The sequence below is a fragment of the Rutidosis leptorrhynchoides genome, chromosome 2 (genome assembly GCF_046630445.1).
Source record: "Rutidosis leptorrhynchoides isolate AG116_Rl617_1_P2 chromosome 2, CSIRO_AGI_Rlap_v1, whole genome shotgun sequence".
Taxonomy (NCBI): Eukaryota; Viridiplantae; Streptophyta; class Magnoliopsida; order Asterales; family Asteraceae; genus Rutidosis; species Rutidosis leptorrhynchoides.
In genome coordinates, this window is record NC_092334.1 from 234,873,779 (window position 1) to 234,886,469 (window position 12,691).

Sequence of the window (12,691 nt, forward strand, 5' to 3'; positions counted from 1 at the left end):
AGATATATTAATATATCATAATATCATGATAATGTAATAATTTAACATCTCATTAGAGATAATAAACATTGGGTTAACAACATTTAACATGATCGTTAACTTAAAGGTTTCAAATCAACATTTACATGTAACGACTAACGATGCCTTAACGACTCAGTTAAAATGTATATACATGTAGTGTTTTAATATGTATTCATACACTTTTGAAAGACTTCAAAACACTTATCAAAATAATTCTAATTAACAAAAATGCTTACAATTACATCCTCGTTCAGTTTCATCAACAATTCTACTCTTATGCACCCGTATTCGTACTCATACAATACATAGCTTTTAGATGTTTGTACTATTGGTATATACACTCCAATGATCAGCTCTTAGCAGCCCATATGAGTCACCTAACGCATGTGGGAACCGTCATTTGGCAACTAGCATGAAATATCTCATAAAATTACAAAAATATTAGTAATCATTCATGACTTATTTACATGTAAACAAAATTACACATCCTTTATATCTAATCCATATACCAACGACCAAAAACACCTATAAACACTTTCATTATTTAATTTTCTTCATCTAATTTATCTCTCTCAAGTTCTATCTTCAAGTTCTAAGTGTTCTTCATAAATTCTATAAGTTCTAGTTTCATAAAATCAAGAATACTTCCAAGTTTGCTAGCTTACTTCCAATTTTGTAAAGTGATCATCCAACCTCAAGAAATTTTTCTTATTTATAGTAATATATCTTTCTAATACAAGGTAATACTCATATTCAAACTTTGATTCAATTCCTATAACTATAACAATCTTATTTCGAGTAGAAATCTTACTTGAACTTGTTTTCGTGTCATGATTCTGCTTCAAGAACTTTCAAGCCATCCAAGGATCCTTTGAAGCTAGATCTATTTTTTTCATTTCCAATAGATTTATCCAAAAAACCTGAGGTAGTAATGATGTTCATAACATCATTCGATTCATATATATAAACTTGAAATCACTAGAACATAGTTTAGTTAATTCTAAACTTATTCGCAAACAAAAGTTAATCCTCCGAACTAGACTTTTAAAATCAACTAAACACATGTTCTATATCTATATGATATCCTAACTTAATGATTTAAAACCTGGAAACACGAAAAACACCGTAAAATCGGACATACGCCGTCGTAGTAACACTGCGGGCTGTTTTGGGTTTGATAATTAAAAATTATGATAAACTTTGATTTAAAAGTTATTCTTCTTGAAAAATGATTTTTCTTATGAACATGAAACTATATCCAAAAATCATGGTTAAACTCAAAATGGAAGTATGTTTTTCAAAATGGTCATCAAGACGTCGTTCTTTCGACTGAAATGACTACCTCTTACAAAAACGACTTATAACTTATATTTTTTACTATTAACCTATACTTTTTCTATTTAGATTCATAAAATAGAGTTCAATATGAAACCATATCAATTTGATTCACTCAAAACGGATTTAAAACGAAGAAGTTATGGGTAAAACAAGATTGGATATTTTTTGATTGTTGTAGCTACGGGAAATATTGTAAGAATTCTATACAAATCGTATCCCAGCTAACTTATATTGTATTATATATGTATTCTAATATATTATGTAATCTTGGGATACCATAGACACGTATGCAAATGTTTTGACATATCATATCGACCCTTCTATATATATTATTTGGAACAACCATAGACACTCTATATGCAGTAATGTTGGAGTTAGGTATACAGGGTTGAGGTTGATTCCAAAAATATATATACTTTGAGTTGTGATCTAGCCTGATACGTGTATACACTAGGTCGTGGATTAATTCAAGATAATATATATCAATTTATTTCTGTACATTTAACTATGGACAACTAGTTGTAGGTTACTAACGAGGACAATTGACTTGATAAACTTAAAACATCAAAATGTATTAAAAGTGTTGTAAATATATTTTGAACATACTTTGATATATATGTACATATTTGTTATAGGTTTGTGAATTGACCACTGGCCAAGTCTTACTTCCCGACGATGTAAAACTCTGTGAAAGTGAGTTATAGTCCCATTTTTAAAATCTAATATTTTGGGATGAGAATACATGCAGTTTTATAAATGTTTTACGAAATAGACACAAGTAAATTAAACTACATTATATGGGTGAATGATCGAATTCGAATATGCCTCTTTTGCTTGGTAACCTAAGAATTAGTAAACCGATCTACTAATTGACGCGAATCCTAAAGATAGATCTATTGGGCCTAACGAACCCCATCCAAAGTACCGGATGCTTTAGTACTTCGAATTCGTTTTTATCATGTCCGAAGGATTTCCTAGAATGATAGCGGATATTCTTATATGCATCTTGTTAATGTCGGTTACCAGGTGTTCACTATATGAATGATTTTTATCTCTATGTATGGGATGTATATTGAAATATGAAATCTTCTGGTCTATTATTATGATTTGATAATATATAGGTTAAACCTATAACTCACCAACATTTTTGTTGACGTTTTAAGCATGTTTTTTCTCAGGTGATTATTAAGAGCTTCCGCTGTTGCATACTAAAATAAGGACAAGATTTGGAGTCCATTCTTGTATGATATTATGTAAAAACTGCATTCAAGAAACTTATTTTTGATGTAATATATTCTTATTGTAAACCATTATGTAATGGTCGTGTGTAAACGGTATATTTTAGATTATTTGATAGTCTACGTAATGCTTTTTAAACCTTTATAGATAAAATAAAGGTTATGGTTGTTTTAAAAATGAATGCAGTCTTTGAAAAACGTCTCATATAGAGGTCAAAACCTCGCGACGAAATCAATTAATATGGAACGTTTATAATCAATATGAACGGGACATTTCAGTTGGTATCCGAGCGTTGGTCTTAGAGAACGAGAAATTTGCATTAGTGTGTCTTATCGAGTTTGTTAGGATACATTAGTGAGTCTGGACTTCAACCATGTTTTCTTTAAAAACGATTGCTTAACACTTTTGTTGGAAACTATATGTTATTAACATGTAAATATTATGTGATATATTAACCTCTTAATGTGTTTGATATTGTGTGATAGATGTCTACCACTAGTACAAATTCCATCGACTCACCTAATAATAATGAAGAGTCGAATATACTTTGGGAAGATTCACAAATTCCCGAAGAGGAACCGGAAGAAGAGGAACCGGAAGAGGAGGAACCAGAAGAGGAGGAACCGGAAGAGGAGGAACCGGAAGAAGAAGAGGTTCCGGAGGAAGAAATATTGATACCTATAGTAAATCGATTAAATAAAAGAAAATCCTCAACCAACGGACCAAAGTTAATAATGGTCAATGGTTTTTCCGCCGAGGAAGCAAAATATTGGGAAGATTACCAATTTTCCGATGAATCGGATCCCGATGAGGATTCCGATGATGTTATAGAAATTACCTCGACCCAATTTAATAAAGCGAAAGAAAATAATAAGGGAAAAGGTATAAAAACAGAGAAACCCGATTCCAACCCCGATGACCTTTATATGTATCGGCAACATCCATAATTCCTAAAAAGTAACAATGACCCGGGAACCTCTAAACCACCAGGTTTTTCTAAACCATTGTGGAAAATGACGGCTCGTATTAGAGGAACACCATATATTCCTAGAAAATTAGGAAAACGAACCAAGTCCGAAGAAGAAGAAACCAGTGATTCAGATTAGAGGGTTGTAATCATGTTGTATATTATATGTATTGTAGTGTACTTGTACATTTATGTTCTATGTAAAAATTTCTTGTATTGTTTGTTAATTATCTTTTACGAATCTAATCCTTGTCTATTTTACAGTATAAAAACAAAATGGACGTTAAGGGTAGACAACCGAATATTTTAGAAGATCTACCAGAGGATATGATTGAGAAAATCCTGTCTAGAGTCGGTCAGAATTCATCAGCACAATTAATTATGGCAAAATTAACTTGTCAAACATTTGAAAGACTTTCTAGAAATGCCTTAGTTTATAAAAGGCTTTCCTTTGATAGGTGGGGTATATCACATTGGGGAGACCGTAAGTTACGCCGTGTTTTCTTTAAAGCGTTAAATGCGGGGAACCCAAACGCAATTTTACGCTACGGGTTAAGAACCTATTTTGACTCAACATATCCCAACATAGGATTTCGTGAATTAGAAAGAGCTTCTAACATGCAACATAAATAAGCATGTTATGCTTACGGGTTAGTGATGTTCGCTTCTTACCAAAGTGAGAAAAAGAACATCGGATTGCAACTTTTAAATAAAACCTTCCCACAAGTGACGGATTCAGTAGTTGGGGTGAGAAAAAAGGTTTTTAGATTATTACGGGGCTGTTGGACATTACGAAACCCTCGTCCTTTTGACGACATTACAACATGCTGCCTAGCCAATGGTCATAACGGTTATTTTTCACAAGACCAAGGATGGGAAGTCGTCTTAGTAAAACCAGAATGCATGACTTGTTTCTGGACTTATGAACTACGTGTCTTTATTTCCTTTGCTGAACAACTTGCGTATTAACTAGGTTTATCTTCAAAAACTGTCCTGTATCAAAGTGTACTATATTTCATGTTATATGTAATATAGCGAAGTTGTAAGTTTGAAGAATATTTGTATGTGATATATTATTATAATCAGTTTTTCATATGGAATTGTAGTAGTTGAATTGTATATTAGCTACTAAGTATGAACTTAACGGGTAGGTAGTACCCGAATTTAAACTTATAAAACGCTAATATGAAGAAAAAGCTTTTATAAATGAGTTCATATTATGCTACGAAATACTATTGACTACTCTTAATATTCTATATGATTAACTCGATTCAGTTGGCTATTTTGAAGGAAATGGCACCGACTACTCGACACACCATGAATATGAGCGAAGAGGAATTTCGTACCATTCTTGCTGCAAACATAGCCGCAGTACAGGCTGCGCTACATACCAACAATAACTCTGAATCTAGCAATGCAGCTAACGGCGCAAGAAATCGTGTAGGATGCTCCTACAAAGAATTCACTGCCTGCAAACCTTTGGAATTTGATGGAACCGAAGGACCAATTGGATTGAAACGGTGGACCGAGAAAGTTGAATCGGTGTTTGCCATAAGTAAGTGTACTGAAGAGGACAAAGTTAAGTACGCTACGCATACCTTCACAGGTACTGCGTTAACATGGTGGAACACCTATCTTGAACAGGTAGGAAAAAATGCTGCTTACGTACTACCGTGGTCGGCATTCAAGAAATTGATAAACGAGCAGTACCATCCTAGAAACGAAGTCAATAAACTCAAGGCAGAACTTAGAGAGTTACGAACACAAGGGTTCGACGTTACCACATATGAACGACGATTCACAGAGTTGTGCCTATTGTGTCTGGGAGCATTTGAAGATGAAGAAGAGAAGATCGACGCATTTGTAAAAAGGTTACCAGTAAGGATTCAAGAAGATGTGAGTTCACACGAGCCCGCTTCTATACAGAAGGCAAATCGAATGGCTCATAAACTCATAAATCAGATTGAGAGAAGAATTAAAGAGCAGGAGGCCGAAGAAGCCAACACGAAATAACTTAAGAGGAAGTGGGAGGAAAACGGTGACAAGAGTCACCAGTACAACAACAACAACAATTACAACCACAATCGCAACAACAATCCCAACAACCGCAACAACAATCGCAACAATAACCGCAATCCTAACAATAACTACAACAAACATCCCAACAACAACAACAACAACAACTACATCAACCGTTACAACAACAATAACAACCCCAACAACAACCTCAATAACAACAACGGCAACAAAAACCAAAAACAGCCATGTCATAGGGGTGAAGAAAATCATCAGGGGTTTTGCACGACATTTTGCAACAGGTGTAAAAGAAATGGTCATAGCGCGACAAAGTGTGAGGTCTACGGACTAAAGTTTAACAGAACTAAACGAACAAATAATGTCGGAACAGGTAATGCCGAAACGAATAGTGTCAGAGCAAGTAATACCAACCCTATTTGTTATAAATGTGGAAAACCGGGCCACATTATTAGAAATTTCCCAAATCAGGGGAATACTAATGGGCAGGGCCGTGGAAGAGTTTTCAATATTAGTGCGGCAGAAGCACAGGAAGACCCGGAGCTTGTTACGGGTACGTTTCTTATTGACGATAAATCTGCTTATGTTTTATTTGATTCGGGTGCGGATATAAGCTATATGAGTAGAGAATTTTGTGCTAAATTAAGTTACCCATTGACACCTTTGGATAATAAATTTTTACTCGAATTAGCAAATGGTAAATTAATTTCAGTAGATAATATATGTCGAGATAGAGAAATTAAACTGGGTGATGAAACGTTTAAGATTGATTTAATACCAGTCGAGTTAGGGAGTTTTGATGTAATAATTGGCATGGACTGGTTGAATAAGGTAAGAGCAGAGGTCGTTTGTTACAAAAATGCGATTCGCATTATGCGTGAAAAATGAAAACCTTTAATGGTGTACGGAGAAAAGAACAACGCGATATTAAATATTATTAGTAGTTTGAAGGAGCAAAAACTAATAAGAAAAGGTTGTTACGTCATTCTAGCACACATCGAGGAAGTTAAATCTGAAGAAAAGAACATCAGTGATGTTCCCGTCGCAAAAGAATTTTCCGATGTATTTCCGAAAGAATTACCGGGATTACCCCCACATCGATCCGTTGAATTTCAAATCGACCTTGTACCAGGAGCTACACCAATAGTTCGTGCTCCATACAGACTCACACCCAGTGAAATGAAAGAATTTCAAAGTCAGTTACAGGAACTTTTAGAGCGTGGTTTCATTCGACCAAGCACATCACCCTGTGGAGCTCCTGTTTTGTTTGTCAAGAAGAAAGATGGTACATTCAGGTTGTGTATCGACTACCGAGAGTTGAACAAACTTACCATCAAGAACCGCTACCCACTACCGAGAATCGACGACTTATTTGATCAACTACAAGGCTCATCTGTTTATTTGAAGATCGATTTACATTCTGGATATCATCAAATGCGGGTGAAGGAGGATGATATTCCAAAGACTACTTTTAGGACGCGTTACGGTCATTACGAGTTTATGGGTATGCTGTTTGGATTGACTAACGCACCAGCTGTGTTTATGGACCTCATGAACCGAGTGTGTGGGCCATATCTTGATAAGTTTGTCATTGTTTTCATCGATGACATACTTATTTACTCAAAGAATGATCAAGAGCACGAAGAACATTTGAGAAAAGTGCTAGAGTTGCTGAGAAAAGAAAAACTGTGCGCTAAGTTTTCAAAGTGTGCATTTTGGTTGGAAGAAGTTCAATTCCTCGGTCATATAGTGAACAAAGAAGGTATTCCGGTGGATCCAGCAAAGATTGAAACCGTTGAAAAGTGGGAAACCCTGAAAACTCCGAAACACATACGCCAATTTTTAGGGCTAGTTGGTTATTACAAGAGATTCATCCAAGATTTTTCTAAAATAGCAAAACCCTTGACTGCATTAACGCATAAAGGGAGGAAATTTGAATGGAAGGATGAACAAGAAAAAGCGTTTCAATTGTTGAAGAAAAAGTTAACTACGGCACCTATATTGTCATTACCTGAAGGGAATGATGATTTTGTGATATATTGTGACGCCTTAAAGCAAGGTCTTGGTTGTGTATTAATGCAACGAACGAAAGTAATTGCTTATGCGTATAGACAATTGAAGATTCACGAGCAGAATTATACGACGCATGATTTGGAATTAGGCGCGGTTGTTTTTGCATTAAAGACTTGGAGGCACTACTTATATGGGGTCAAAAGTATTATATATACCGACCACAAAAGTCTTCATCACATATTTAATCAGAAACAACTGAACATGAGGCAGCGCAGATGGATTGAATTATTGAATGATTACGACTTTGAGATTCGTTACCACCCAGGGAAGGCAAATGTGGTAGCCGACGCCTTGAGCAGAAAGGACAGAGAACCCATTCGTGTAAAATCTATGAATATAATGATTCACACTTACCTTACTACTCAAATAAAGGAGGCGCAACAAGGAGTTTTAAAAGAGGGAAACTTAAAGGATGAAATACCCAAAGGATCGGAGAAGCATCTTAATATTCGGGAAGACGGAACCCGGTATAGGGCTGAAAGAATTTGGGTACCAAAATTTGGAGATATGAGAGAAATGGTACTTGGAGAAGCTCATAAAACCAGATATTCAATACATCCTGGAGCGGGAAAGATGTACAAGGATCTCAAGAAACATTTTTGGTGGCCAGGTATGAAAGCCGATGTTGCTAAATACGTAGGGGAATGTTTGACATGTTCTAAGGTCAAAGCGGAGCATCAGAAACCATCAGGTCTACTTCAACAACCCGAAATCCCAGAAGGGAAATGGGAAAACATTACTATGGATTTCATCACTAAATTGCCAAGGACTGCAAGTGGTTTTGATACTATTTGGGTAATAGTTGATCGTCTCACCAAATCAGCACACTTCCTACCAATAAGAGAAGATGACAAGATGGAGAAGCTAGCACGACTGTATTTGAAGGAAGTCGTCTCCAGACATGGAATACCAATCTCTATTATCTCTGATAGGGATGGCAGATTTATTTCAAGATTCTGGCAGACATTATAGCAAGCATTAGGAACTCGTCTAGACATGAGTACTGCCTATCATCCACAAAATGATGGGTAGAGCGAAAGGATGATACAAACACTTGAAGACATGCTACGAGCATGTGTTATTGATTTCGGAAACAGTTGGGATCAACATCTACCGTTAGCAGAAGTTTCCTACAACAACAGCTACCATTCAAGCATTGAGATGGCGCCATTTGAAGCACTTTATGGTAGAAAGTGCAGGTCTCTGATTTATTGGAGTAAAGTGGGGAATAGACAGATTACGGGTCCGGAGATAATACAAGAAACTACCGAGAAGATCATCCAAATTCAACAACGGTTGAAAACCGCCAGAGTCGATAAAAGAGCTACGCCGACATTAAAAGAAAAGATATAGAATTTAAAATTAGAGAGATGGTCATGCTTAAGGTTGCACCTTGGAAAGGCGTTGTTCGATTTGGTAAATGAGGGAAATTAAATCCAAGGTATATAGGACTATTCAAGATTATTGATCGTGTTGGACCAGTAGCTTATCGACTTGAATTACCACAACAACTCGTGGCTGTACATAACACTTTCCACGTCTCAAATTTGAAGAAATATTATACAAAAGAAGATCTCACTATTCCATTAGACGAAATCCAAATCAACGAAAAACTTCAATTCGTCGAAGAACCCGTCGAAATAATTGATCGTGAGGTTAAAAGACTTAAGCAAAACAAGATACCAATTGTTAAAGTTTGATGGAATGCTCGTAGAGGACCCGAGTTCACCTGGGAACAAGAAGATCAGATGAAGAAGAAATACCCGCACTTATTTCCAGAAGATACGTCAACACCTCCAACTGCTTAAAATTTCGGGAATAAATTTATTTAACGGGTGGGTACTGTAGTGACCCGAACTTTTCCATGTTTATATATATTAGATGAAATTGTTATTTACATGATTAAGTGTTTCCAACATGTTAAGCAATCAAACTTGTTAAGACTTGATTAATTGAAATAGGTTTCATATTGACAATTGACCACCCAAGTTGACCGGTGATTCATGAACGTTAAAACTTGTAAAAACTATATGATGACATATATATGATTATATATATAGTTAACATGATATTATGATAAGTAAGTATCTCATTAGGTATTTTAACAATGAGTTATATACATAAAATTGAGTTTATTGAATTAAGAAACTTGAAACGGTATATATAACGATTATCGTTATAACAACGTCTTACTAAATACATATGAATCATATTAAGATATTGATACACTATTTTTAATCATGATAAATGATAATTAAACATGTCATTAAGTGTATTAACAATGAACTACATATGTAAAAACAAGACTACTAACTTAATGATTTCGAAACGAGACATATATGTAACGATAATCGTTGTAACAACATTTAACTGTATATATATCATACTAAGATATATTAATATATCATGATAATATAATAATTTAACATCTATTTAGATATAATAAACATTGGGTTGACAACATTTAACATGATCCTTAACTTAAAGGTTTCAAATCAACATTTACATGTAACGACTAACGATGACTTAACGACTCAGTTAAAATGTATATACATGTAGTATTTTAATATGTATTCATACACTTTTGAAAGACTTAAAGACACTTATCAAAATACTTCTACTTAACAAAAATGCTTACAATTACATCCTCGTTCAGTTTCATCAACAATTCTACTCGTATGCACCGTATTCGTACTCGTACAATACACAGCTTTTAGATGTATGTACTATTGGTATATACACTCCAATGATCAGCTCTTAGCAGCCCATATGAGTCACCTAACATATTTAGGAACCATCATTTGGCAACTAGCATGAAATATCTCATAAAATTACAAAAATATTAGTAATCATTCATGACTTATTTACATGTAAACAAAATTACACATCCTTTATATCTAATCCATATAGCAATGACCAAAAACACCTAAAAACACTTTCATTCTTCAATTTTCTTCATCTAATTGATCTCTCTCAAGTTCTATCTTCAAGTTCTAAGTGTTCTTCATAAATTCTATAAGTTCTAGTTTCATAAAATCAAGAATACTTCCAAGTTTGCTAGCTTACTTCCAATCTTGTAAAGTGATCATCCAACTTCAAGAAATCTTTCTTATTTACAGTAAGATATCTTTCTAATACAAGGTAATACTCATATTCAAACTTTGATTCAATTCCTATAACAATAACAATCTTATTTTGAGTGGAAATCTTACTTGAACTTGTTTTCGTGTTATGATTCTGATTCAAGAACTTTCAAGCCATCCAAGGATCCTTTGAAGCTATATATATTTTTCTCATTTCCAGTAGTTTTATCCACAAAACCTGAGGTAGTAATGATGTTCATAACATCATTCGATTCATATATATAAAACTACCTTATTCGAAGGTTTAAACTTGAAATCACTAGAACATAGTTTAGTCAATTCTAAACTTGTTCGCAAACAAAAGTTAATTCTTCTAACTTGACTTTTAAAATCAACTAAAAACATGTTCTATATCTATATGATATGCTAACTTAATGATTTAAAACCTGGAAACATGAAAAACACCGTAAAACCGGACATACGCCGTCGTAGTAACACCGCGGGCTGTTTTGGGTTTGATAATTAAAAATTATGATAAACTTTGATTTAAAAATTGTTCTTCTGGAAAAATGATTTTTTTTGTGAACATGAAACTATATCCAAAAATCATGGTTAAACTCAAAGTGGAAGTATGTTTTTCAAAATGGTCATCAAGACGTCGTTCTTTCGACTGAAATGACTACCTCTTACAAAAATGACTTGTAACTTATATTTCCGACTATAAACCTATACTTTTTTTGTTTAGATTCATAAAAAGAGTTCAATATGAAACCATTGCAATTTGATTCACTCAAAACGGATTTAAAACGAAGAAGTTATGGGTAAAACAAGATTGGATATTTTTTGATTGTTGTAGCTACGGGAAATATTGTAACAATTCTATACAAATCATATCCTAGCTAACTTACATTGTATTATACATGTATTCTAATATATTATGTAATCTTGGGATACCATAGATACATATGCAAATGTTTTGACATGTCATATCGACCCATCTATATATATTATTTTGAACAACCATAGACACTCTATATGCAGTAATGTTGGAGTTAGCTATACATGGTTGAGGTTGATTTCAAAAATATATATAGTTTGAGTTGTGATCTAGCCTGAGACGTGTATACACTGGGTCGTGGATTGATTCAAGATAATATATATCAATTTATTTCTGTACATTTAACTATGGACAACTAGTTGTAGGTTACTAACGAGGACAGCTGACTTAATAAACTTAAAACATCAAAATTTATTAAAAGTGTTGTAAATATATTTTGAACATACTTTGATATATATGTGCATATTTGTTATAGGTTCGTGAATCGACCAGCGGCCAAGTCTTACTTTTCGACGAAGTAAAAATCTGTGAAAGTGAGTTATAGTCCCACTTTTAAAATCTAATATTTTGAGATGAGAATACATGCAGTTTTATAAATGTTTTACGAAATAGACACAAGTAAATGAAACTATATTATATGGGTGAATGATCGAAGCCGAATATGCCCCTTTTGCTAACCTAAGAATTAGTAAACCGATATACTAATTGACGCGAATCCTAAAGATAGATCTATTGGGCCTAACGAACCCCATCCAAAGTACCGGATGTTTTAGTACTTTGAATTCATTTTTATCATGTCCGAAGGATTTCCCGGAATGATAGGGGATATTCTTATACGCATCTTGTTAATGTCGGTTACCAGGTGTTCACCATATGAATGATTTTTATCTCTATGTATGGGATGTATATTGAAATATGAAATCTTGTGGTCTATTATTATGATTTGATAATATATAGGTTAAACCTATAACTCACCAACATTTTTGTTTACGTTTAAGCATGTTTATTCTCAGGTGATTATTAAGAGCTTCCGCTGTTGTATACTAAAATAAGGACAAGATTTGGAGTCCATGCTTGTATGATATTATGTAAAAACTG